This window comes from Delphinus delphis, chromosome 1 (genome assembly GCF_949987515.2).
Source record: "Delphinus delphis chromosome 1, mDelDel1.2, whole genome shotgun sequence".
Taxonomy (NCBI): domain Eukaryota; kingdom Metazoa; phylum Chordata; class Mammalia; order Artiodactyla; family Delphinidae; genus Delphinus; species Delphinus delphis.
This window is the reverse complement of record NC_082683.1, coordinates 112,667,341-112,693,617: the sequence shown is the minus strand read 5'-3', so window position 1 is coordinate 112,693,617 and position 26,277 is coordinate 112,667,341. Positions and strand designations below refer to the sequence as shown.

The following is a 26,277-nucleotide window of genomic DNA, read 5'->3' as shown; positions in this document are numbered from 1 at the left end:
ATGAGATACCACTTCACCCCCACTAGGATGGCTAAATAATAACAAGTGGTGAGGATGCGGAGAAATTACAAGTCATATATTGCGAGGGAGCTTGTACAATAGGGGAGCCACTTTGGAAAACAATTTGGCAGTTCCTCAGCATTTTAAACATAGAGTTACCATATGAGCCAGCAATTTCACTCCTAGGTATATACCCAAGAAAATTGAAAGCATACGTCCACACAAAAATCTGTACATAAATGTTCATAGCATCATGATTCATAGTAGCCAAAAAGTGGAAATAATCCAAATGTTCATCAACTGATGAATAGATAAACAAAAGGTGATCTATCCATACAATGGAATATTATTCAGCCATCAAAAGGAAGTACTGATATATGCTACGACATGGAAGAACCTTGAAAACATTATGCTAAGTGAAAGCCAAACACAAAAGGTCATATATTGTATGATTTCATTTATATGAAATGTCCGGAACAGAAAGTAGATTAGTGGTTGCCGGGGCCTGGGGAAAGGGGAGAATGGAAAGTGGCTTCTCATGGATATGGGGTTTCTTTGGGGGATGTTGAAAATATTAATTAAATAGTGGGGATGGCTGCACAGCTCTGTGAATATAGTAAAAAACCACCTGATTGTACACCTTAAAAGGGTGAATTTTATGGTATGTGAATTATATTTATTTTTTTTAACGTAAGCATACATACCCAGTAAGGAATTTTTCCTGTGGAGACACCTGGATAAGGGAGCAAAGAGCTCCGGAGCGTTTGTTGCAGTATTATTTGTAATGGTGATGATCTTAGAAAGGCAGCCACACAACGGTACATTATGCAGCCAATAGAAATGATGAGCTAGATCTGAGTGCAATGATGTGACAAGCTGCCAATGGTACATGTTGTTTGGAAAGATACACAAGAAACGTGGCAGTGGTCACCTTTGGGGAGGAGGAAGTATCTTTCTGTGCTGTTCTTACAGTGAGCTTATACTAGTCTTATGAAAAGGAAAGCCAACGCACGCTATGGCTCTAGAACTGAGGTGTGAACATCACGGAGGAGTGGCGTGTCCCTTGTTCTACAGCAGTGCTGCTGGGATTAGGCACCACAAGCTGTTCCTGGTCCGCTACTGGGACACATGCCGAAATTGAGAACAAGCATTTAGAAACTCACAGCCAGCAGTTTCACCCCTGAATCTAATAAAAGATTGAGTTTATATTTTATAAGTCTTTTCATTTCATTTTTCTAATAACTAGTTTTTATTGTATTTCACGAAAATATCAGTCCATAACAGATGGGAAATTTTAAGATGTCACCCTTCATTACAGACAGCTTGAGAAGAACTGTTCTACAGGGAATACTTTTAGTCATGTGACATAAGAATGCATCAGCAGGGACTTCCCTGGTGGCACAGTGGTTAAGAATCTGCCTGCCAATGCAGGGGACACGGGTTCGAGCCCTGGTCCGGGAAGAGCCCACATGCTGTGGAGCAACTAAGCCTGTGCGCCATAACTACTGAGCCTGCGCGCTAGAGCCCATGAGCCACAACTACTGAGCCTGCGCACCACAATTACTGAAGCCCGCACGCCTAGAGCCTGTGCTCCACAACAAGAGAAGCCACCACAATGAGAAGACCACACACCGCAACAGAGTAGCTCTCGCTTGCCGCAACTAGAGAAAGCCCGCGCACAGCAACGAAGACCCAACACAGCCAAAAATAAAATTAATTAATTAAAAACAAAAAGAATTCTTCAAAAACGTTATTAATGTCTATAACATAACCCATATAGTTCATATATTTAACATTCCCATAATATTGGACAGTTTTCCATTTTCATTAATTTACATAATTAATGAAAGGGAGACCCAACGCAGACAAAAATAAATAAATAAATTTATTTATTTTTTTAAAAAGTGCATTAGCACTGGGGTTTCTGGGGTTTTTTAAAAAATATTTATTTATTTATTTATTTGGTTGCTCCAGGTCTTAGCTTTGGCGGTCAGGCTCCTCAGTTGCGGCTTGTGGGCTCCTTAGTTGTGGCATGCGAACTCTTAGTTGCAGCATGCATGTGGGATCTAATACCCTGAGCAGGGATCAAACCCAGTCCCCCTGCATTGGGAGCCCAGAGTCTTAACCACTGAGTCACCAGGGAAGTCCCACATTGGTACTGTTGAATTAAACCAGAGGGACTGAATGGAGTAGCTGAGATCACACTATATATGCAATTTTAGAGTCTGCTTTATTCATTTAGCTGTGAAAAACATTCTCTATGTCTTAAAATTTTCTTCAGGGCTTTCCTGGTGGTGCAGTGGTTAAGAAGCCGCCTGCCAAAGCAGGGGACACAGGTTCGAGCCCTGGGCCGGGAAGATCCCACATGCCGCGGAGCAACTAAGCCCGTGCACCACAACTACTGAGCCTGTGCTCTAGAGCCCACGAGCCACAACTACTGAGCCTGCGTACCACCACTACTGAAGCCCGCGCGCCTAGAGCCCGTGCTCCGCAACAGGAGAGGCCACCGCAATGAGAGGCCCACACACCGCAACGAAGAGTAGCCCCCGCTCACTGCAACTAGAGAAAGCCCGCGCACAGCAACGAAGACCCAACACAGCCAAAAATAAAATTAATTAATTAAAAACAAAAAGAATTCTTCAAAAACGTTATTAATGTCTATAACATAACCCATATAGTTCATATATTTAACATTCCCATAATATTGGACAGTTTTCCATTTTCATTAATTTATATAATTCTGCAATGGATATCCTTGGGTATAAGATCTTTATTTACATTTCTAATTATCTCCTTAGAATGCTAGGACAGAAATTACTAGATCAAAGAGCATGAAATTTTAAAAAATTAGGTTTTTCCAGATTATAACACATATTCATTGTAGAAAATTTAGAAAATATTTAAAAAGCAAAAAAAGGTTAAAATAATTCATGATACCATCACCAAATGATAGCTACTTGTAATATTTTGATGTATTTTCTTCTAATCATATTTGTAATTAGAATCACACTACGCATCTTATTTTGTAACCTGCTTTTTCCATTTAACACTGTAAAAAATTCACCATATTAAATGGGATATACCATAATTTACTTAATCCATCCACTATAAAATAACCATATATACTTAAATCCATCCACTATAAAATAACCGTCTAGAGGGTTAAGTTTTGATATATAGAAGAATGTTATGTTGCAAATCCCTTGTAGGGGGCTCTGTTGGCATTGTTCTCTCTGGGTCTTTTTTTTTTTTTTTTTTTTTTTTTGGGCCATGCCATGCGGCACACGGGATCTTAGTTCCCTGACCAGGGAGCGAACCTGTGCCCCCTGCAGGGGAAGCCAGAGTCTTAACCACTGGACTGCCAGGGAAGTCCTGAGTCTTTTCCTTTAGGGTACTGATTCTCTCTTCCTCCAAATGACTGGTGGGATTAATGGTTAGCAGAATCTGCCTCCCCCTGACCAGGACACTGGGCTCAAGGCTATAGAATAGACACAGACTCCCTTCCCTTCTGCAATCAGAATTTGAATTCTGAGGGTGACACCCAGGAAGGAAAGCCAGTTGAAGCTGAGTCACCAGCTGGCAGCACCCTGGAGAGACAGCCAGCAGTTTCTGACACTGAGATCCCTAGAGGGGTCAGCGTGTCATCTTTCCCAGGTCAAGTCATCTCACTCCTTACAACCCTGAGTGCTATCAGCGTCTCCTGACAGATCCCTGCTTGCTGAAATTCCTCAGCGCCATGTTTTATTATTTACAAAGATTCCTTCCTGATTCATCTTTCTACCTAAATCTTTGTGCCTGGGTTTATTTCCTTGGATTATACTCCTAGAAGGGAAGTTGCTGTGTCAAAGGGTAGGCACCTTTTAAAGGCACTTTTTGCATGTGACCTAATGTCCTCCAGAAAATCTGTATCAATTAACAAAGAAAGAGGGCACAGAAGGTGAGAGAAAACCGGTACACCCTATGGGGCCAGTACTCCTTGATCCAGAATGAAGCCCAGCCTGACTCTTGCAAATCAACACAAATCTACCCTCGTGGGGCTTGCGAAACCTCTCAGTTGCCTTCCTACCACTCCCAGTGTAGCATAAGAAGGCCCCTTCCTCGGCAAGGAACGCACATTTTAAAAATACAGATTGCCAAATGCTATGTGGTACCCTGGACTGAATCTTGGGACAGAAAAAAGGACACCAATGGGAAAACTGGTGAAAATGAATAAAGTCTAGAGTTTAGTTAATAATAATATGCTAATATTGGTTTCTTAGTTTTGACAAATGTACCACAACAATGTAAGATGTTAACCTTAGGGATATACAGGAACTCTCTGTACTGTTTTTGCAACTTCTCTGTAAATTGAAAACTATTCCAAAATTAAAAGTTTATTTAAAACTCTATTACACCAATTTATAGTCCCACTAAGAGGGCATAGAAGTGTTAGTCTTACCACGACCTTGCCGACAGCAAGGATTTTTAAAAATTCAGTCCTTCAGCAAATATTTATTAAGTGCCGTCTCTGTGCCAGGCACTATCCTAGGTACTTGGGATCCGTCGTTAAACAAAGCAGACATAGATTGATGCCCTCATGGTGTTGACATTGTAAAGAAAGACAGATACTTTAGTATGTTAGAAGTAACAAGCGCTTTGAACAACAAGGATTTACTGTATAGCACAAGGAACTATATTCAATAGCTTTTAATAAAGTATAATGGAAAAGAATTGAAAAAAGGATATAGATCTATACATATATAACCGAGTCACTTTGCTGTACACTTGAAACTAACACAATATTGTAAATCAACTATACTTCAATTGAAAAGAAAAGAAGTAGGAACTTCCGTGGTGGCGCAGTGGTTAAGAATCCGCCTGCCAATGCAGGGGACACAGGTTCGAGCCCTGGTCTGGGAAGATCTCACATGTCACAGAGCAACTAAGCCTGTGCACCACAAATACTGAGCCCGTGTGCCACAACTGCTGAACCCCGCACACCTACAGCCCGTGCTCTGCAACAAGAGAAGCCACCGCAATGAGAAGCCCACACACTGCAACTAAAAGTAGCCCCTGCTCGCCACAACTAGAGAAAGCCTGTGCGCAGCAAGGAAGACCCAACGCAGCCAAAAATAAAGAAATTTAAAGAAAAAAAAAGAAGTAATAAGTACTTTGGAAAAATCAGAATAAGGGACAGCACGGGTGAAGGGGAGGAATAAAGGGTGGGTTAGGATTTTCAGGAGGGTGATCAGGAGGCTTCACTGAGGAGGAGGCATCTCGGCAATGACTTGAAGGAGGTGAAGAGGTAAGCCATGTGGATATCTGGAGAAAAGGTTTGAGAGATAAGGTGGAAGGACAGATCGTGTATGGCCTTGTTGGGGTCACACGAGATGTGGCAGAGACCACTAAATGCTTACCCCAAACCCCAATTACTCTGCTACATTCCCCAGCCCCTTGCAGCTAGACGGGTCTATATGAACAGTTTGGACCAATGAAATGTGAGAGGAGGTGTAGTGTGTCACTTCCAGGCTCACAGGCGACAAAAATCCCACATGTGATTTTCTGGTCTTTCTTTCCCTCGTCGGTATCTGTGGTCCAGAGAGTGCAGCTACAAGATGGTAGAGCCTCCATCGGCCTGGGTCACTACCGAGTGGCTACCTGGAGCAGAACTTCCCCCTACTATCCTATGTGTGACAAGTGTCATGAGCTGAGTCACCAGTGGGTAGCACCCTGGAAAGACAGCCAGGCACTGTCTGGCACTGAGACTTACTATCTTCAGCTACTGAGATTTGGGGGGTGGTCATCACCGCAGCACAACTTAGCCCATCTGGCCTGACACAGAAGGACTTGGCTTTGACTCTCTGTTAACCGAATCCATTGTTCGTTTGAAAACTACAAGCGTGATTGTTTAGTTTTCATTTTTTGATAATGACTGAAATAGCAGATTATATTTTCTAAGATGGCCATAACAAACTCTCCCAGCCCCCATGCTCTCCTTATCATGGCATCGGCCCTCCTCCCATTGAGAGTTGGCCTTTATGTTCCCTTCCCTTGAATCTGGGCAGGCCTAGAACTACACTGAAAGTGAGGCTCTGGGACCTCTAAAGGTAAGTCACAAATGATATGGCTTCTGCCCAGTCCTGTTGGAACATTTGTTCTTGGTAGCCTACAGCCATGCTGTGAGGAAGCTAAGCTGACACAGAGGAGCCAAGTGTAGGTTCCAGTTGACGTTCCCAGCTGAGGTCCTAGCTGACAACTAAACATGTGAGGAAGCCTTTGGGAAGACTCCAGCCATTGTCTGTCTGCAACTCCATGAGTGACCCTAAGACAGAACTGCTTGGCTGAGCTCAGGCAAGCCCAGAACCATAATGATAACGATGATGGTGATGAAGGTGATGATTGTGATGATGATGATGATGGTGATGATGATGATGTTTTAAGCCACTACGTTTTTTGTTGTTTTTTTATAAATTTATTTATTTTATTTATTTTTGGCTGCGTTGGGTCTTTTTTGTCTGGGCTTTCTCTAGTTGCAGCGAGCAGGGGCTACTCTTCGTTGCGGTGCGCTGGCTTCTCATTGCAGTGGCTTCTCTTGTTGCGGAGCACGGGCTCTAGGCACATGGGCTTCAGCAGTTGTGGCATGCAGGCTCACTAGTTGTGGCTCATGGGCTCTAGAGCACAGGCTCAGTAGTTGTGGCGCACGGGCTTAGTTGCTCTGTGGCATGTGGGAGCTTCCCGGACCGGGGCTCAAACCCATGTCCCCTGCATTGGCAGGCGGATTCTTAACCACTGCACCACCAGGGAAGTCCCCTAAGCCACTAAGTTGTAGGGTGGTTTGTTACATAGCAATAGATAACTGGAAGAGTGAGGCTGAATATTTTCACTATTCTTACCTAATATATTGAAGTCTTTTTACACCAACATGCCACTCCTTACCAAGCCTGGCTTTTCTCTTTCCAGATAAATATGTGAAAAAGGGTGAGACAATGGATGGAACTACCAGAGATGTCCCTCAAAATGGACTCAGAACAAAAATGTTCTGGGAATAGCTGTTCAGTTAACACACGTAGGTATTCAATAAATAGTTGTTAAATGAATGAATGATCCTATCCATGGGGGGTGGGGAGATGGGAGATGTTGGTCAAAGGGTACAGACCTCTAGTTATAAGAGGAATAAATTCTGGGATCTAATGTACAGCATGGTGACTACAGTTAACAATACTGTATTCTATACGTGAAAGTTGCTAGGAGAGTAGATCTTAAATGTTCTCACCACACACACACACACACACACACACACACACGATAATTATGTGAGGTTTATGGAGGTGTTAACTAACCCTGTTGTGGTAATCATTTTGCAATACATACATGTATTAAATCATCACATTGTACACCTTAAATTTATACAATGTTATATGTCAATTATATCTTAATAAAGACAGAAAAATAATAATAATGCTGTCCAAACTAACACATTGTAAAACTATACCCCAATAAAAATAAATAAATAAAATAAAATATTAATGCTGTCCACATTTCTGCATCTTGTTTAAATATATTATAATCAACCTAATTAAATGGTTTCATGAATTTCAGATGCATTATACAACATTCCCCAGAAATACCAATCTATTAAATAATTTTATTATAAAAGGCTTACAGCAAAGTTTTACTTTTTTCCTTCTCTTCAGTTTCCTTTTCATTAAACAAATAAAATAATGTATATTGTATCTCAATGTCAAAGACTCAAGGAATAGATACGAAGGTAAGCTAAAACATCTGCTACCTATTTTCCCCAGAGGGAAGGTTTATTGATAGTTTGGTATGGATCCCTCCAGCCCTTCTTTATATATATTATTTGCATTTATGTATATGAACTTTTTGTGGCAGAATGTATTTTCCAAAAATGGCCATGACACCATTTCCCATCCCACATGCTCTTCCAAAACGTTACCACACTCCCTCAGGTGGGGGCTCTGTCCTCTACCCCACAGCCTGGGCAGGCCTCTGGGCCTGTCTCACTAAGGTGTGACAAAAGTGGTGCTAGGTGACACCCAAGTCTTGTCATAAGAAGCAATATTGATTCCCCTTGGCTGTCTGTGTTAGGACACATACTTCTAGAGCCATAAGCCACATTGTAAGAAGTCTGGCTACCCTGAAGCCCCCATGCTGGAGAGACCACAAAGATAGACTACAGAGGGAATAGATCATAGCTTTTCTGGACCCCTGCTTGAGTGTTCCCACCCCATGTGCCAGACATGTGAGGAAGCTTTCACCTTAACCCCTATCAGAGTGTGACAGTGTGAGACCCTGAATGAAAAAGCCACTAACCATTAGCTAATTGATTAATATACATATACCTATGTATATTATGCTTACTTGCATAAATGACCTACTATTATATAGATTGCTCTGAGACTTGCTTTTTTCACTGAGCAATTTCCGAGACTGATGTGTGTCAGTGGGCTCAGATCCACTCCATGTTTTGTAAGGCTGTGCAGCATTCCATAGCATAGATATTCCATAACAGGGCATAGAAGATTTTCAAACATCTTTTAGCTGGGGCCTGCCTCTTCAAAGGAAAAGTATTCTTGGAAGCCCACTGTTTAAAACAAGTGAAACAAGCCACTGGGGCCCAGACAGAGCCTCTCCTCACTACACTCCACAGAGGGAGGGACCCGTCCTTGAAAGAACTCCTAGCTTTTGACGACACATTTAAAAATCACTCACCTTGGGACTTCCCTGGCAGTCCAGGGGTTAAGACTCCACCCTTCCACTGCAGGGGGCACTGGTTCGATCCCTGGTGGGGAAATTAAGATCCCACAAGCTGCCCTTGCATGGCCAAAAAAAAAAAAAATTCACTCACCTCATAGAGGGTCCAACAGTAGGTCACAGCAGTACTTCTTGTCTGTTTTTTATTCTCTTTCTCTTTTTTTAAGGTATAATTGGCATATAACATTATATTAGGTTCAGTTGTACAACATAATGATGATTCTATATTTGTATATATTGTGAAATGACCAGCACAATCCATCACCACACATAGTTCCAATTTTTTTTTCTTGTGATAAGCGCGTCTCAGTCTTGAATGTACATTCGAATCACCTCTGAATCTTGTTAAATGCAAGTTGTGGGACTTCCCTGGTGGTCCGGTGGTTAAGACCCCACGCTCCCAATGGAGGGGGCATGGGTTCGATCCCTGGTTGGAGAACTAAGACCCCGCATGCCGCACAGCGGGGCCAAAAAAAAAAGGTAAAAAAAAAAAATGCAAGTTGTGATGAGTAGGTCTGGAGTGGGTCGAGATTCTCAGCAGTTTTTACCGTCTCCCAGGTGATGCCTGTGCCCACTTGAGTGGTCAGGGATTAGCAAAGCCCAGCTAGATCCTGATGACCCCTGCTTTCCTCTCTCACCTACCAAAATGGTGGTGGGGGTTATCTTTCCCTCCTCCTTATTATTATTATTTATTTATTTTGGCTGTGAGGCATGTGGGGTCTTAGTTCCCCAACCAGGGATCGAACCTGCGCCCCCTGCAGTGGGAGTGCGGAGTCTTAACCACTGGACCACCAAGGAAGTCCTTCCCTAAAGATTGGAAGCTCCTATTTTCACCTCCAGTCTTTGGCTCCCCTTCTATTCTCCAGAACTCCAGAATTCCTCACAGATCGGGGGCCATGCCACCACAACCATCTGTGCAAATTCCCTCTGCGCTGCTGCGCTGCTGAACTTCACGGGGTGGAAACAGGAAGTTGTTGAACGAATGGGCTGTAGACTTGATTCTCACCTTTCCAGAACTTCAGTTCTCTCATTTCCACTTTAAATATCTGTTTTAGGAGAGAAACGGGTAGAAAACTGGAGTTGGGAATTGTGTTCCCTCTGTCATCTGTCACCATTACTCAGCCTGCTCCAGCAGACGACCCTTTTTTGGCCCTTTCTCAACACTTTTGCTCCAGACATGACCTTCCCCCACCCCCTGCCATGAGAGAAAGAGAGAAACCTCTAAGATGGTCCACAAACCTCCACCGGGCTTTGAGCATCCTGGTACTATACCAACAGATTTGCACCACTCTGGAATCTGGCCTTGGCTACATGTGACCCTCTCCTTCTGTAGGGGACGGAAGGAGAAGGCCTTTGTAGCAAGGCACCATACATACGTCATTTACATTAACTACTGTAATCTCTGCAGTACTTTATGAGTATCACCCTCACGTTATCACTGAGGAAATTGAGGCTCAGAAAGGGTCAGTGACTCACCTAAGGTCACACCGCTAGAAATGACTGAGCTGGGATTGGATCTCAGACCTGCCTGACTCAGCATTTTGCCCAGGCTTTCTCTAAACCTGAGCAATTCTGAGGTCCCTGTGTGACCATGCTGGGTCTCTGAGTGCCCTTTTCTCCCTCATTGGCACTTTCAGTCCTGAATTCATGAGGATACAGTCCCAACTACGCCCTGGGGTCTCCCCTCCGTGTGGAGTCCTGGGCCCCTCCAGCGTTCCTGTAACCACGTAGTCAGGGTTCTCTTATTTGGCAACAGTGAGACCATTTTGTCCCTGACCTGACTGGGCACACACAGGCCTGGGTTGGAATCCCACAGCCACCTGTTGTATGAATACAAACACGTTCCTTAACCTCTCTGAGCTTCAGTTTCATCATGTGTAACATGAGGATGATAACTCTATGTCAGATGGGCTATTGGAGGATGAGAATAGTGCCTCTAATGCCTTTCAGAGTGCTTGGCATCCAGCAGGAACGAAAACAAAACAAGCTTGTACCTTTTTTATCCTCAATTTTTAAACTTTCTCATGGATCAGGACTAAGGTGGCCTCTCATTGGCCCCTGCGTCTTCGCAGCAACACAGCCCTCCAGGGGCAAGTCAGGAGTGTGTGAGATGGAGCAATTTCCTAGCTCTTACTGAGAGCAGGAGGGGGCTGAAGCACACCCCGTTCCCTGTGGAATTTGGGGACCGTGCCAGGACAGACCGCAAGCAGTTATTAACCAGTATGTGCAACATGTGTGAGTGGAGAGCGATGGGAGAACCAGAATTTGGCGAGACACCAGCTGGCAGGCTGGCACTCCACACGGGGAGCTGGGTATGGACCATCACGGTGCCCACCCCTCGTCACTTCCCCAGCTCCCTATCACAGGTGCTCAGTAAAACTTGTTGAACGAAGATGCTCTTTGGGGATAGGGGCTCAGCCAATGGGGGAAGCGATAGAAGAATGGTGATGGCCCTGTGTCGACACTGCATGAAGGCCTGAGCTGCTTCCTGATAGACCTGTTAGAGGTTTGGTTGGGTGGGTGACAGGGCTCAAAGGAGAAACAATAGAGTCGTTCCTTTTGATGGTTACCACTGTCAAACTCCAGCCAACTTGAAAATAAATTTAAAGTAATAGAATAAAAATAGTGAAATACTGTGGGGAACTTCAGCTTTGAGAACACTGAGACTTCCAGGATGAGAGAGGGATCCTGCTGCCAGGCTGCCTCTCCTCTGCAGAGCCTCCGTCTGACTGGGAGGCCAGTGCAGGTTCCAGCCAGCCTCTCCTCCCATTCCAGCTCCTGCCAAGCTTCTACCCTCTGGCCTTTGCAGTTCTGCAGAAGCTCCTACCTTTTAGTGGATGGGGCAAATCCTTGACCCCTTCTATCACCCGATGAAAAAATGCTTGACCTGGTCTTTTGTCCCCTACCTCCCGTCCCCACTCCCAACAGCCCTCAACAGATAGTCTGGAGCTTCCCTGGTGGTGCAGTGGTTAAGAATCCACCTACCAATGCAGGGGACACGGGTTCGAGCCCTGGTCCGGGAAGATCCTACATGCCGTGGAGCAACTAAGCCCGCGCGCCACAACTACTGAGCCTGCGCTCTAGAGCCTGGGAGCCACAACTACTGAAGCCCGCGCACCTAGAGCCTGTGCTCTGCAACAGGAGAAGCCACTGTAATGAGAAGCCCGCGCAACGCAACGAAGAGTAGCTTCCGCTCGTCGCAGCTAGAGAAAGCCCGTGCGCAGCAACGAAGACCCAACACAGCCAAAAATAAATTAATTAATTACTTAATTTTTAAAAAGAGATAGTCTGATGAGTACCTCACAGGCAAGCCCACACAAACAATCATAGCATCCTGGAGAAGGACCATACACACACTCATTAACACGTGGAGTGACAAGTACACCTCTCCTCTGTAACCATCATGAGGAGGATGCGAGAGGGAGCCTTGAGCTTTGTCCACTTTGTTCCTTTACTGTCTCCTTGCCTCCCCTGCCCCCTACAAACGGTGCCAGGGCCCCCTCCTATGCCGCCACACAGGTACAGCCTCTGGTTGCTTAGCAACGGCGTGCCTCTTCCCCCTACCTCAGCAACCTCCCCTTGTAGCTCTAGTAGCAGCCACAGCAGGGAGAGCCAGGCTGGACCTGCCAGGAGTTGCTGCTGCTGCTGAAAGGGAATGTGTGGGAACAAGCCCCCAGATAGGCCCAGGTGTGAAACCCAAGGTTCTTTCTTAACACACAGGTCCCACACTGACTCTTGGAAAGTCCTGCCACCCTCCCCTGTCCCTAGCTTCTGCCAGGCTGCTGGTTCCCCCTCCCACACTGGACATCTCACCCCGCTGCTGTGCTTTCTCTGCCCTGGGTCTCTGGATCTTCCCCATGTGGTCTGTTCCCCTCTTGAGGCGCAAGGCCCCTTGTCCTTTGTCATCCTATAACTCCACATCCACATGTGTTTGTCTCTGGGGTCTCAGTGGCTGTCTTAGGCTCTCTTTCAGCCCCTCCTGCTCAGACTGAGTAACTGCCTGTCTCCCCTTCACTAACACCAATCCCCTCACTCCCCACCTCCAAAGACTGGTCACTGGGATGACCCCATGTTGCCCCAGCAACCATGACCACATCCCTTGTTACCACCTTTCCAGGAAAGGTCTGTGGCGGGAGGGGCTTCACCGAAATGGCCCCCAGGGGAATCCTGCTTTCTGCACTCAGCCTGCTCTGGGCTTCAGTTTCAATGGAAACTGACACTGGACTTCTGGCCAACTAGAAGAAGACTGGGTCCAGAAAAGAAAGAAAGTCCTCCCTGCTGCCTTCCCTCCATCCGATCAGCTACAATGTCAGAGTCCCCAAGAGAAGCTCCTGAAGAGACTCAGCGCCTGCAGTGGGCAGGAACCTGCCCCACCCAGAACAGTGCTGCCCAGCCCCCAGCTGATAGAGTGCCCTCCCAGGGCATGGTGTCCACCCCCCTGTCTGTTTCCACCTGACCTGACCTCTTTACCTACACTCCCTGCCACCCCACCTCCCTCAATCCCTTAGGCTTGGGTTTGACAATATTACCTGTGGGTTAAGAACCAGGACTAGGGAGCAGTCAGCAAAGAGATGGCTGAGAGGAAATACTTTGAGTAAAGGGAGACCGGGTGGAGCCCAGGCACGGCAGGGTTGGAGGGATGCTGAAATGAGAGCATGAGGGAGATTTAGGGAGGGAGACCTGGATTCTCCTCTTCTAGCAGAGGAAGCCAGCAAACAGCAGATGGAACTTTCAGGCAGGAGGCTGGACTGAGTGACCTCACCCAAACCCTGTGGTCTGCTGCTTTTGCAACCTGGCGAGTCTCCCAGCTCTCCTGGGTCCCCAAGTAGGAGAGCTTTTTATAGTTCACTCCCCAACTTGGGTTTGAATAATTAAACAAGATGGACAGAAATAGTAGCCGGACAGCTAAGGCGGGTTATTTTGGGGTTTTCTGGAACACAGAGTGCTCCTGGGCGGCACCCTACCCCCGCAGGGGGTGGAGCCAGCATGAAGGCCGATGGGAGATTCCTGTGGGGGAAACCCACCCGCACCCCCCATGTTCCTTGGGTTGACAGGTTTGCTCTCAGCCAGAGGAGGGTCTCACCACATCTTCCTGGTCTTCAAGGAAGGAGAGGGCTCTCACTGCCTTCTGCTCATAGCTCCTCCCCTGGCAGGAAGTCCCTTCTGTTGTCTGTCAGCCCTTCTACTTCAGAGATGGTGACAGATATTGAAAATCAGATCGATAAGCAGCTTCAAGACAGGCTGAACCAGGACGAGGTGGCTACTGCTCCTCTGGCCAAGGAGCTGGAATCAGGTGATAGGAGGTCTTGTGTCCCCCTCGCCCTCCACTATAACTGTTGGAAAGCTGTGGAGGGAATGAGGGTTGGAATGGGGGATGGGAGGCAGAGCTGGGGAGACGAATTGATGGGGGGACGGACTAGGCTCCAGGGAAGAAAAGGCCAAAGATGGATTAGTGTTGGGGCTGAGAAACTCTGAAGGGGCAAGAAGCTCTCTTCTAGCTCCCTAGTGTCCTGTGTTCCTGGCAGATGCCCAGCCTGGGTTTGCTGGGACAGGGTTCTAGCAGCTGGGGATGGGGAGAGGTGAGGAGGGCCCCTTCAGGTCTCCATTGCAGACCAATCATTTGAGGCTTGTTTGCATAATACTTTTGGTTCAACCACAGAGATTAGGGCCTCACCCCAACTCTACCTTGAGGCTCTACCACAGAGCTTAAAACCTGGGGCCAGAGGGGGCACTTGTAATGTTTTCTCTCTTTGGTAACAACTTCAGGGGTGGGTTTGGAGGTCAGATTTCAGGAAATACTGAAATATTCATTCATGTTTATTCATTCAACAAACATTTTAAAAGCACCAACTATAAGCCTTGCATCGTGTTGGTGCTGGGAATAAATTAGTATGGCAAGCTTGAAGAGGCTTGAAGTTCTCAAGAGGCTTGAAGTTTAGTGGGGGAGATGGCCATCTTAAAACCTGCTCTCCACCATTATTGAGTGCTTACTATGCATTCGATACCATATAGGAACTTCACAAAAATTGTCCCATTTAATCCTCATAACAAATCTGTGGTCTAAGTGGCATTAGCCCCATTTGACAGTTATTAGAACCAAGATGAAGAGATTTGTCCAAAGTCACTCAGCTTGTAAACTATATAAATGGAACTGGAACCTACGTTTATGTGATTCCAAGTTCGGGCTCTTAACCACTGCCCTTGTGGTCGCTAATGCCTGGAAGGAAGATGTAAATTCATTAACGCGGTGGGTGTTCAAAAGAGAGTGAGATTGCCTTTAGCTTCGGGTATGTGCTACGCGTGGCTGGGTGGGGCAATCAGGGAAAGCCTCCTAAAAGAGGTGGCTTTGCATCGTACTCAATTCATTCTACAAATACTTAAATTGAGTATCTACTACGCCCTTGTTGTTGGTGCTGAGGATCCCGAAGTGACCGAAGTCCTTGCGCTGTGGACATGCTGGGCAGGGATAGAGGAAAGGCCGAAATTATAATTGCGCGAGTCGTAAATGCCAAGTTTCCTTTACCCTCAGAGTTGTTCTGCTCCTCCTGGGTTTCTCTCCCAGAAGCAAATACCCAAACTTCTGGGGAATCTAGAGGAAAGGCCTGTCCGTCCTACTCTGGGAAGTCCTTCCTAACGTCTATCCTGCATTTCTTTCTGTTCCAACAGAGTTCCCCACCTCCCATTTCATTCCTCTTTTTCAAGGCCAAATCTCACAGCACTAACCCGGCAGTCCGAGAGCGTCTGGCCCTTTAAGGCCACCTTCTTCCCCCCACGTGCCGTCTGGTTGGGCTGGCGACGCTGACGCACGCGTGACGTCAATGGCAGCTGGCGGAGTCTGGGCACGAGGAGCGAAGATGGGGTGGGGGTGGGGGGGGCAAAAGCGAGAGGGCGGTTCATTTGCATTTAAAGGGTCCACTCCAGGGTTAGCGATCAAGGCTTTAAAGAAATGTGTATTTGGAAAACTTTCCGTCTTGCACTATGGGGCAAGAAAAAGGCGTGGTATAGCTAAAGTCGGTGGTGACTCAAGTTTGCACTGTCAATTATGTCCTTCCGCGGGAAGGGGGAAATAGTCCGTCGGTGCCCGGGCTGGAACCACGTGACATGGAGGGGGCGGTGGGGGGTGGGGAGAGGGAAGAAGGGAGGAGCTGGGGAGACGACTGTCAGGCTTCGTTTCAGCTGCCCCCACCCCCACATCCTGCCCACCCTCCTGCAGCTGCCACCACATCCTGCCCAGCCGGGGGCAGGGAACTCGTGGGGGGGGGGGGCACTCACCCAGGACACAGGTTAGGCACCCCTTCCCTACCTCTTTCAGTTCCAGGGTGGGGCGTCTGCCCTTTGCCCTGGGCCTGGCCCCAGGCACCCTGGCACTGAGCTTGGGGCACAGTTCTGCCAACACAGTCTTGGACACCTCTCAGCCCAACTCCGCCCCGCACCCTGCCCCCGCCCAAAGCGGGACTTGTTCGGTCCCAGATCAGAGCCCCATCCCTGGACTAGCACAGTTATCAATAGACAATTAGAAGTGTTCAATAACGTTTTTATAGTCTTAACTCAGATACACAGCTACAAACACATATACAGATTCATGAAACAGACTTTTGCTGAGCACATTCCATGCCAGGCCCTGAAAAGCCCTGAAGACTCAAAGTTGAGTTAAACTGCTGCCCTCAAGGAGTTCAAAATCTAGTGAAGGAGAGTAAATTAGAAACCAAAAATGTCAGTACAATGCAGTGTGTACTGATGAGGTAGATACACAGAGTGGAGAACACTATACAGAATCAGAGGTACAGGAAGACACACAAGTCGAAGGATCACCAGTATATTACCCATGCTGATGGCCCTTCCCCTCACAAGTGAGGTGGAAGATGGGAAAGATTGGGAGACTTTGCTGGGATTACTGGAAAACTGGGAGGAAGAATGATCAGCCCAATGGAAAGTATGACATGGATGGAGGTGAGGATGGAGATTGTCCAAATGACTGTGGAGAAGGCAAGAGCGTTAACCAAGCAGCCAGTTAGAGGCTGAAACAGCGGTAATGGCTTCCCATAGTTATGAAACAACATTCAGGAGAGAAGCAGCCCTTGTGGATGAGGAAGACCTTTCCAAATTAAGTTGGATAGGGATGCTTGGGGAGGTGTGACTAAAGGAAGCTATTGATGTCCCTTTGCCATATAAATTGATGAAGATGATACTGTACTGAGGAGTTTACACACACTTTTTAGGACTTTGGTGGGCATCTGTCCGACTCACAGGGGATTTTATAGCAACGTTAGTTGACTTTTCTCTAAGAAAGATTGAGTTGGTAGTCAGAGGGAGAGAAGGAAAAATGAGACCCAGCCATCTGAGCCTGCCTAGGCATTTTCCACCTAGCACATCCTGGGATGGGTAGTCCAGGGGCTAGAAGAAAAAGATGTAGTGAGTCATTTTCAGGAAGTCTTTATTATAATCTAACTTCCAGCAACACTCCCTAGATCCTTTCTTAGTTCTCCATGGAAATCAAGACCTCATGTTTGTTACTTTTCCTTTCCTATGAAGTTCTCTCTATAAATACGTGTATATGTAAATTCTATTCTACTTGTAATGTCAGCCTCTCCTGCTCTTTCCTACTCTGTTTTCTAGTGGATTATCATTTCAGCAACTCAGGGCCCAGGACACTCCATCTCCCCCACTGAGCTTTTCCCTGCCCTCCTTTCTCCCCCCTGCTCTTCCTGGCCCTTTAACACCCTCCTAGGTGACTCACCTACCTTCCTTCCTCATTCCTTTATTTAGGACCCAACATTCCAAGGCAGGGAGGACCAGGTGGCCAATCACAGCCCTGGCAAACCTACCTCGGGCTTGAGATTGGCTGGAGCTGTGGTTGGCGGGAGGCTCACCACTCAGATCTGTAGGATGTTGGGGAGGGGGTTTCTGGGAATCAGCCCTGGGAAATAATTTGTTCTGGGGCTGCTAATGGTTTTGAAGAGAATCCTTCCAATAGAGCTGGGGCCAGAGGGTCTCTAGCTTGAGAGCCTCAAAACTGGAGGCAGGCTGAGAACCCAGCTTTCGCAGCGTCCTGGGGGCTTGGCTGCCCCCCTGCCCACTTTTTTTTCCTGTGATCTGGGACCCAGTGGTCTGAAGGCTGAGTTCCCAGGCCTGTTCCTAAGAAGTCTTTTCCAGCAGCCCTGGATCTCTCCAGTCTCAACATTCTGCTTTCCCGACGTCGGAAACAGCCGGAAAATAAACACCCTGATGACTAAACGGTTTCTCCAGCTAGAGCCTGGGGAAGCACTAAAAATAGAGGCCACAAGTGAGGGGAGGTTCCCCACTTGAGGGAGGGGGGGGCACTTTCCCATCCTGCTATTGCCACAGCCCCAGGCCTGGCACAAGACTCTGTTCTTCTCAGAGTCCTTGGGGACAGGGCAGATGGGCTCCCCCTGCCTACACTGAGGTCCTTCAGGCAAGCTAGCCCTGCCTGGTAGGGAAGACTGACATCTTCTGGTGCTGGGGCCCCATCTCTCAAATCTAATGGGGAACTAAGAAGCTATGTTTGGGGACAAAGTGGAACACTCTAAATCAGGTTTCCTGAAGGAGGGGCCAAGTGGAAGAGTTGGAAACTGAGGCCAAGGAAATAGGAGCTTGCTGGCTTCCTGTCTTAAAGCATACAAGATAAGCCTCCAACCTATTTGCAAAGCAATTCCACTGAACTTGCCTCCGCTAATGCTTGTATGAGATAATGGGCCTAAAGGGGGTCTTGACAGTCCAGCCCTTGAATTATTATAATGCAGCATGAGGTACTGTTCAAAGCAATCTACTTGTATGAACTAATTTAATCTCCACACCAATTTATGAGTTAGGTACTATTATCAAAATCTCTATTTTACCCATGAGGATCATGAGGTACAGGGAAGTTAAGTAACGTGCCTCTGTTCCCAGTTAATAAATGGTGGAATAAGGATTTGAACCAAGGTAGCTTGACTACTCCAAAGTTGATGCCTCTTATCACCATAACATGCTGCCTCTTTCGGGATATATTCGTCTCTTCAGCCCTTAACCTAGAATTGAGTCTTTGTCCAGTAAATCAGACCCAGCCAGATAGAAATCAGGGTGTGTGAAGAACTGAGTGCCCTTCTGTTCTCCAAGGTTCTTTGAGATCTAAGCCAGATTCCATCATTTCCTCAAGCTCAAGGTAGGAAGCAGACGTTGGAGTAACAGGGATGCTGGGAGAGGAAGTCTGATGGGTCAGTTGTCCAGTAGGCATGGCACCCACACTCCTGTTGCAGGGCACGAGAAGATTCACCACACCCTGGAGCAAACAGGAATTAAAAACTTTTTAAAACAGCTACTACTGCTTCTTTAATAAGATGCTTTGGGGCGTTTCCTGTGCTGGGGGAAATTAGCGTCACACCCCTTTAAATTGCCCCCCTCAGCTGTAAGTGTTCTGGGGCCGCAGGCACTGGGGATTAGGTCACCCACGAACTATGAGCTGTCGCTTTAAATTGATGGGCGTCTGCCGAGCCGGGCTCCGGGAGGGGAGGGGGCCTGTCTCAGGTAGAGGGAGCAAGCGAGCTCTCCAGGTAACCCCCCAGAAATGAACGTGTCCCTTTAAGTGGAGCTTCGGCACACCCTAAGCGAGGAAGATGGAATCTTTTCAACACTTAGCGTCTACCGTTAATTTATCTACTTAGACTCCCACCTCCCAAATCTCCTGGGGCTTGGGGGATGGGGGGAGCTGTCGAGGTAGAGTGTGTGTGTGTATGAGAGAGTGTGCACGCAGTCCGAGGAAGCTCCCGGGAAAGGACCTCCTCGAGCGCACGGTGGCAGCAGTGCTAGGCGGCCGTCCGGCCAGCTCGAAGCGGGGGCACCACGCGCGCGGGCCGATCCCTTTAGGGGCCTCTGGGTCTCGCGTGCCTACTTTGCGTCGGTCCGTCGCTGTCTCCCTCCCTCCCGGCTGGCGGAGGGATCTGCCGCTCCCGGCGCCGCAGCCTAGCTTGGAAGGGCGGTGGGGTGGGGGCCGACCCGGCCCGGCCTGGCCGGCCCGAGGAAAGCGAGGGGCGGGGCCGCGTCCCTGGGACCGCCTTTACTCCGGCCCCGCCCCCACGCCCCCACGGGTTCCTCCCATTGGCTCCCCGCCTGTCCATCACCCCTGTTCCCCCCACCCCTCAAGCTAGGCTGAGCTGTGCCTACGTCGGCCTTGACTCTTGGGGGCTGGAGGAGTTACCTTTGGAGCCCGAAAGGAGGAAGGAAGGAAAATATCAACAACAGCCGAGGCGACTCGGACGCTCGGCCCGGGTCCCCCGCCTGCCTGCCCGCCCCCGCGCCCAGGACGGGGGCCTAGGCCCCCCGGCGCCGCCCAGGGCCCGCGCGGACGCCGGCCTCATTTATTATTCCCCCCGCCCGGAGCTGCGGCTTCCAGGTGCTGAAGATCCCCCGGACCAGGGGCGAGGGCTACCCCGCTCCCAGCCGTGACACCCCCCTTCCCCCAGTGGGGCCGGTGAGTATAGAAAAATAATGAGCCTGCCGCTTTAAGAGGCCCCCTCCCCCACCCCGTCCTGGGGTTGGGGTGGAGGGTGGTCTAGACCGTCCCCCTGAGGGGTGGAATGGGGTGGCCTTCTGGACTGGGAGGAACTCGCGGAGCGGGCTGTTTTCGTGTGGCGTTGGTGGGAGATTATATGGGGGACTGTTTGGGTGAGGGAGTCGGCTGTGGGGACAAGTGGAGTGGGCTGTAATTCCCTTGGGTGTTGGGGTCGGGGTGGGGACCGGGGGCTTGGGGGCGCGCCGGTCTGTTGGTGTCCGGGGGTTTAGGGCGATCCCCAAGTGGTCTGGGAAGGGGCGCCATCCTCAGAGGGGGTCTCTGGTGACAGCCGGGAGCGACTGACATTTTAACAGCCGGCCCTCCCTCCCTCTCCCTCCTCGCGCCGCCTGTTCCCTCCTCCTTGGCCCGAAATGGTGCAGAAGGGGGCCTGGGAGGGCGGCGGGAGGGTGGGGGCGGGGGGAGCCGCAGCTGTTTGGGAAGCGGGGGAGGGAGGGGGAATGTTGTTCAGATGACACCAGGGTGGTGGGTTGAGGTGTGTGAGTGTGTGTGTGTCCGGGGCCCGGGTTTGCCCGGCGCCTGTGGAGCTGGGACGCGGAGTCACCACGGAGGTGGGCACGCAGGACCCTTCCTTGGGACCTCCTAGCCCGCTCCGGAGACCCCTGATCTGGTTTGTCAGCAGCCCCAGCCGGAGAACCCCCGGCCAGAAGTTTGCAGCTGTTCAGCATCTGGGCAAGAGTTCTCCAGTCCCTCTCTCCACCTATGGCTGGCTGAACTGGGCTGGGAGTGGGGGTCTAGTGAGTGTTGGGGGGCTTTTGGGGAGGGAGGGCCAAAGAGGCTAAGATGCATCTAGTCTCTCACCCCAGTGCTAGCCCCTTTCCTATCAGTTTTGGTCTTACAGGGCCTCCCTTCCCCTAGTGATTGAAGCTCATCTCTCAGTGGCCTCCTGAGGTCTCTCCCCAATGAAAGGAGGGCTCCTGAGTGTGGGCACCTTTGGAACCACTGACTCGGTTATCCCAGGTTTGTCCTTTGAGTGGGGGACTCTCTCTGCCTTCGCTTAAGCAGCCCATTGTTGATGGGTTGGGGGAGGGTACAGTGGGTGGATCCTGTGTCCCCCTTCTCAGTGCTCAGCCCCCTTTTGAGATTTCCTTGTAGGCCTGGTTTCTTTGGTTTGGGGGAGTGGCCCTCTGCTGCCCCTTCCCCCATCCCCTCAGTGGGTGTCCTAGGCAATTCAGGGGCCAGCCTGGACTATGGGAAGTTTACCGTCTGGGGCGGTGACCTTGGGCTGCTCTGGCCTCGAGATAGCAGGGGAGCCCTGGCCAGCAGAACATTGGGTATTTTGAAGTTAGGGAGCTGTCCACCTCCCGCTCCCCTCCAAACCCCCAACAGAGAAGTCTTAGTAGTCAAGGAGAGCATTGAAAAAGGCACATGTCAGTGTTCACAGATGTCTACCCGCCTGTGGCCGCCGGGTCACACCCGCCCCAGGACTTAGCCTGGCTGTCCCAGCTCCCACGGCCTGCCTGGGAATGAATTTCCTTCCTGTGGTTTCCCAGTGTGTTGGGCAGGAGATGGGGGTGGGGTGGGATCAGTGTGAGGGTGGCTGAAGACCCATTTATATGGAGTGATTGGGGGTTCACAAGAGCTTATGTGTAGCTCTTTCTCCACTTTCCCCAGCAGACATTTGGACCCTTGGGTCTCAGTGGTCATATTCTCTTTGTTGTAACTTCCCTGCCACCCCTCCCCCAACACAGCCTGTGTGTGTTAGTGTATTTGTGTGTATATGTATGTATATGCGTGTGCATTTGTAAAGGGCAGGGTCTCTGGTTTCTCTGGGAGAAGGGGGAGCTTTCACTTACATACCTTTTGAGGCCAGAGAGGTTGTTTTTTTTAATCTGAGGTCACACAGCAAATCTGTGTCAGAGCTTTAGTCCAACCACCACTCTTTCAGGCATGGCTTCATAGCAGGGAGAGACCATAGGAAAGAAGACACAGTCCTTCCCCTTGGAGGCCCTGGTCCAAGTGGAGAAGCAGGACCCTTGTGTTGGGGGATGGGCATGAGAGGTTGGGCTGGATTCTGTCTGCTGTGCCCAGTGCCTGGAATAGAGTAGTGGAGGACATGAGAGGGTGGCGGGGACTGCCCGTTGTCTACATCACTCTGTACCTGCTGTCCCTGGACTGGAGGAGCCTGGGCTTCCCAGCTCTGCCCCTCTTGGCTCCTGGTTCTTCTCATAGGCTCGGAGATATGATAGTCTTTCTGGCTGCTGTTACATAATCTCGCCAGAAGATTTTTTTTTTTTTTTTTAAATCTTTCCTGGGTCTTTCCTGGGAGGTGTGATGAGGGGAGAAGGCAGAGGGTAGACTCCCCAGGTTGGGGCTGGAGGACCAGTAGCAAGGAAGCTGGGAGAGGCCTCCTGGCCTCTGAGGGGGACAGGAAAGAGGACACCTTGGGTTTAGGCCCTCATTGATTGTGACCTAGCCTCTCCCACCCTCCTCCCCGACCCTGCCCTGGGAAGGTCTCCCTGCTGTGGGTATCCCTGGGCCTTGTGCCCCCAGAGAAGCCTGCCCCTCTGCTCATCCTGTCAACCTTCTTCTTCTGGCCAGCTGGGCCCCTTGCCCTCCCCAGTTGGCTTTGGTCCAGAATCTCAATGCTTACCCTGGCCTGGTATGGGAGGGCCCTGTGTTGGACACTTTGCCACCCACTTCTGTACCTCTGTGGGGGCAAGAGGAGTCAAATGGAACAAATGGGTGGGTCCAGCATTTCCCTAGTTGTATTTAAAGCCAGGATCCCTGCTTCTCTGCCCCTCTAGTCCAGAGGGTGGTGGCCTTACTGGAGAAGGGGAGTCAGTGGGGGATGTGTAATAGAGGCCTCGACCTCTTGGGAACAAGTCATAGTTGGTGTTCGGCTGGGTCCTGGAAGTGGGTAAGAGGATCAGACATGGGCCTAGCATCCATCCTCAAGGGTCAGCCTATGGGTCTTGTGGCACTGTGGTGGTGGGTTCTCCCCACCCCTTGCGATCATAGCTGGGACTCTCCAGGCTCTCTGAGGCCAACTGGTTTGAGGCAATTATCTCCCTTTTAGAGGGAAGGAGGAGATGGTGGCAGGGCCAGCATAGCCTCAGCATCACTGTAATCTCTGGTGACTTTTATGAGCCAGTCATGGGGCCGGAGTCCGGCCAACCGTCTGTCCTTCTGTCCCAGTTTGGTGACTTACTCATGGGGTGAGGGGGAGGTGTTAGGTGCTAGTAGTTCTGTTCTGGGAGCTGAAAACCTTTCTGTGGTTGATGTTCCCCTGTCTGTCCACAACTGCAGCAGGCAGAATGGAGCTTAGACTTCAGGAAGAACTTATCAGTGGAGATAGATGGGAGAGAGAGAGAGAGCTCTAACTTGGCTTGGGAAGGATGGGATCTCAAAATACTTTCTTCGCCAGTGGCTCTTGGTGGCTCTGCTGAAAGGCCTTGAACTTTGGCCTAGTGGGGATGGTGCTGTTTGGCTCCTGTAATATTTATTTTCTCTTCTTCCCCCATGCCTGGGACTGAAAGTATCCTGAGGAGAGTTTGTCCTGAGAGCTGTGGGATGGCTGGCCTTTGGGCTCCTTTCCCCTGAAGGGGGCGGGGTGGGGGTCTCGTGCAGACTGGCATGCCCAGATGCACCTGGCAGCTCCACAGCGTTTAGTGGCACACACGCATGGAGGTGTGCAGCACACACACACGGGCGTGTAGACACCCATGAAGCAGCTGCTCCCTGTAGCGGGTGGGGGTAGCGAAAGGCAAAGATAATTGAAAGATTGGAGACTGGGGACAGGGTGAGGGGACTGGAGGCAAGAAGGCAGGGCATGCACAACTCTGAAGAGAGGAGTGTTGACTCGAGCAAGAGGGATTGAGTTTAGACCTAGAGCATAGCGTGTGAGTTGGGGAGCCCTGGCTGACTTCCCTCACTGCCCCTTGCAGCACCCCACCCCCGCCACCATTTTTCCCTCTCTGTGCCCCTGGCTCAGCCTGCCTCAGCCCCTCACTCGAACCGTATGTCCTTGGGTAAGTCTGCTTTCCAGATGTGCAGGAGTTTCACTTAGCCTTGTGGTGAGCAGAGCACCTGGGTGTTTTGGTGGTTTGTCACTGGTCTCTTTTGCCCTCCCCACTCATCCAGATAAGCAAGGCCATTCTGAGGTATCAAGGTTACATCTGAGCCCTCAAGCATTTGGGGGCCAACTCCTGGCCTGGGTGACCCCCAAGACCCTTTGCATCTGATTTTTCCTTTTCTTGAGGCTGTAGCCGCAACCTCTCCTTCCTGGGAGCCTAGCCATGCTTCTCTGGCTGGTCCTGCCTGGTGTGGAGACAGGGGGATGCATTCACTGACTCTGCACAGGACCCTGATAGCCTGGGGTTGAGGGGTGGCAGCTGTGCCTATTGTCTGATCTCTCTCCCCTCTGTTGTAGGCTGGGAAGGGAAGGACTTGTATGGAGCTCTGGCCTGTTGCTGGCCTCAGCCAGGTGGGACCATATTTACTCATTTAAACTCACCCTCCCAGGAGGCTTCAGGCTCTAGGCCTGCTCACTGACCTTGGCTTGGTGCCTCTGGCTGGGTGCTCTGGCCACTCCCCTAGGAGTTGGAGAGACCAGGGAAGCATATAGAGAAGGAACATTTTTTGCCCCCTGGTCATGAGCACTTTTACCCAAGGGCAGTACCCCACTCACCCTATTTTCCAATATACTTTGGAGACCAAAAACTAAAACTTTTGAGATCCCTGGGGATTGGAGAAAGGAAACTTCCATTTGTTGTGTCCCTGTGTGCCAAGCTCTGTGCTGGAAACATAGGAAGACTCATTTATTTTTCTCCACATTGTTTTTTGTAATTGAGGAGACTGAGTCAGAGATTTAAGTGACTTGCTCAAGCTTTCCCAGTTAGGAGGTGTTCAGAGCTTTTGTCTAAGGTTGAGGGAAGGATCCTGCCCTGCAGGAGGGGCAGTGGAAAAGGAGGCCCAGGGAGACCTGGGAAGAGGAGGAGGATACATTGAAGGGAAGAACGAACCCAGTAGGATTCCCTGGCAGGAGTGCAGAGGATTAGGGTCTGGTGGCAAGATGGGGGCGGGCAGGGGGACATGCTTTGGTTCCCTGAGAAGGTATTGTCTTCTGATTGAGTGCCATGGGAGGAAGCCAAAGCAGGGGTATGTAGGCAGGAACAAGTGACACTCAGAGACCCTTCCTGGGTACCAGTGAGTACCCCCTAAAGCTGCCATATGAGATGGATGAGGAGAGAGACTAGATCAGGAAAGACTTGAGCCACAAGAGTCCTGGGCTTGTGCAAAGGCAAGAGGCATGGCTGACTTGAGCCTCCCAGGCCCAGATATTAGGGAATCTGCCCTGGAAGGAATGTGCTGTTACTCCTGGGAGGGAGAACCTGCCTGCTCTCTGTCCAAGTTGTGCGGGGAAGCGCTGTGCTCAGCAGTCAGCCCTCCTCTGCCACTAATTCCTGGTGACCTTGGGCATGTCCCTGCACATTCTGAGTTGGTTTCCATTTCTGTGAAACAGAGATGCCTCCCCTGGAAGAGGAAGGAGGTTCCATGGGAAAACGTGTGGTACTCAGCAGAGTGGGTGCTTGGAAAGTGGCTGCATCCTTTCTTCCAGACATCAGCTCCAACCTGGCCCTGGACTTGCCTGCTAAGGCAGCGGTCCAGAAGGTGGGGTGGAGGCACGCAGTGTCCTGGGTAGGGACTGGATGTGAGGGGGACTTAGGAGGCCCTGAGGGGACCCTGGGACGGGCTTGGGAAGCTGAGCCCAGCTCTGCCCTCCCCAACCAGCTGCCTCCTTGTCTCAGAACCTGCCCACTCCACATTTCACCCCAGAGTCTTACCAGATCCCTCTGGCTGAGTGCTTACTTATCTCTCATGATCTCCCTGCCCCCACCCCTGCCAGCAAATACTTGGGATTGAGGGTTGGGAGAATAAGGAATAAGAGAGAGCTCATCCTCAAATCTCAAGGGAAGAGATACGGGCGGGAGTGGGTGTGGATGGGGAGAGGAGGG

At 49.8% G+C, this 26,277-nt stretch overlaps 1 protein-coding gene across 2 annotated transcripts in view; it reads left to right on the top strand.

The window, feature by feature from the left end:
- Nucleotides 1-19,933: 19,933 nt before the first annotated feature.
- MEF2D (myocyte enhancer factor 2D) overlaps nucleotides 19,934-26,277 on the top strand; it is a 33,976-nt gene continuing 27,632 nt past the window's right edge. For both annotated transcript variants that reach the window (XM_060031897.1, XM_060031888.1), the window contains exon 1: nucleotides 19,934-20,221. The gene's annotated coding sequence lies outside the window, so the exon portion shown is untranslated. The remainder of the gene's footprint in view (nucleotides 20,222-26,277) is intronic.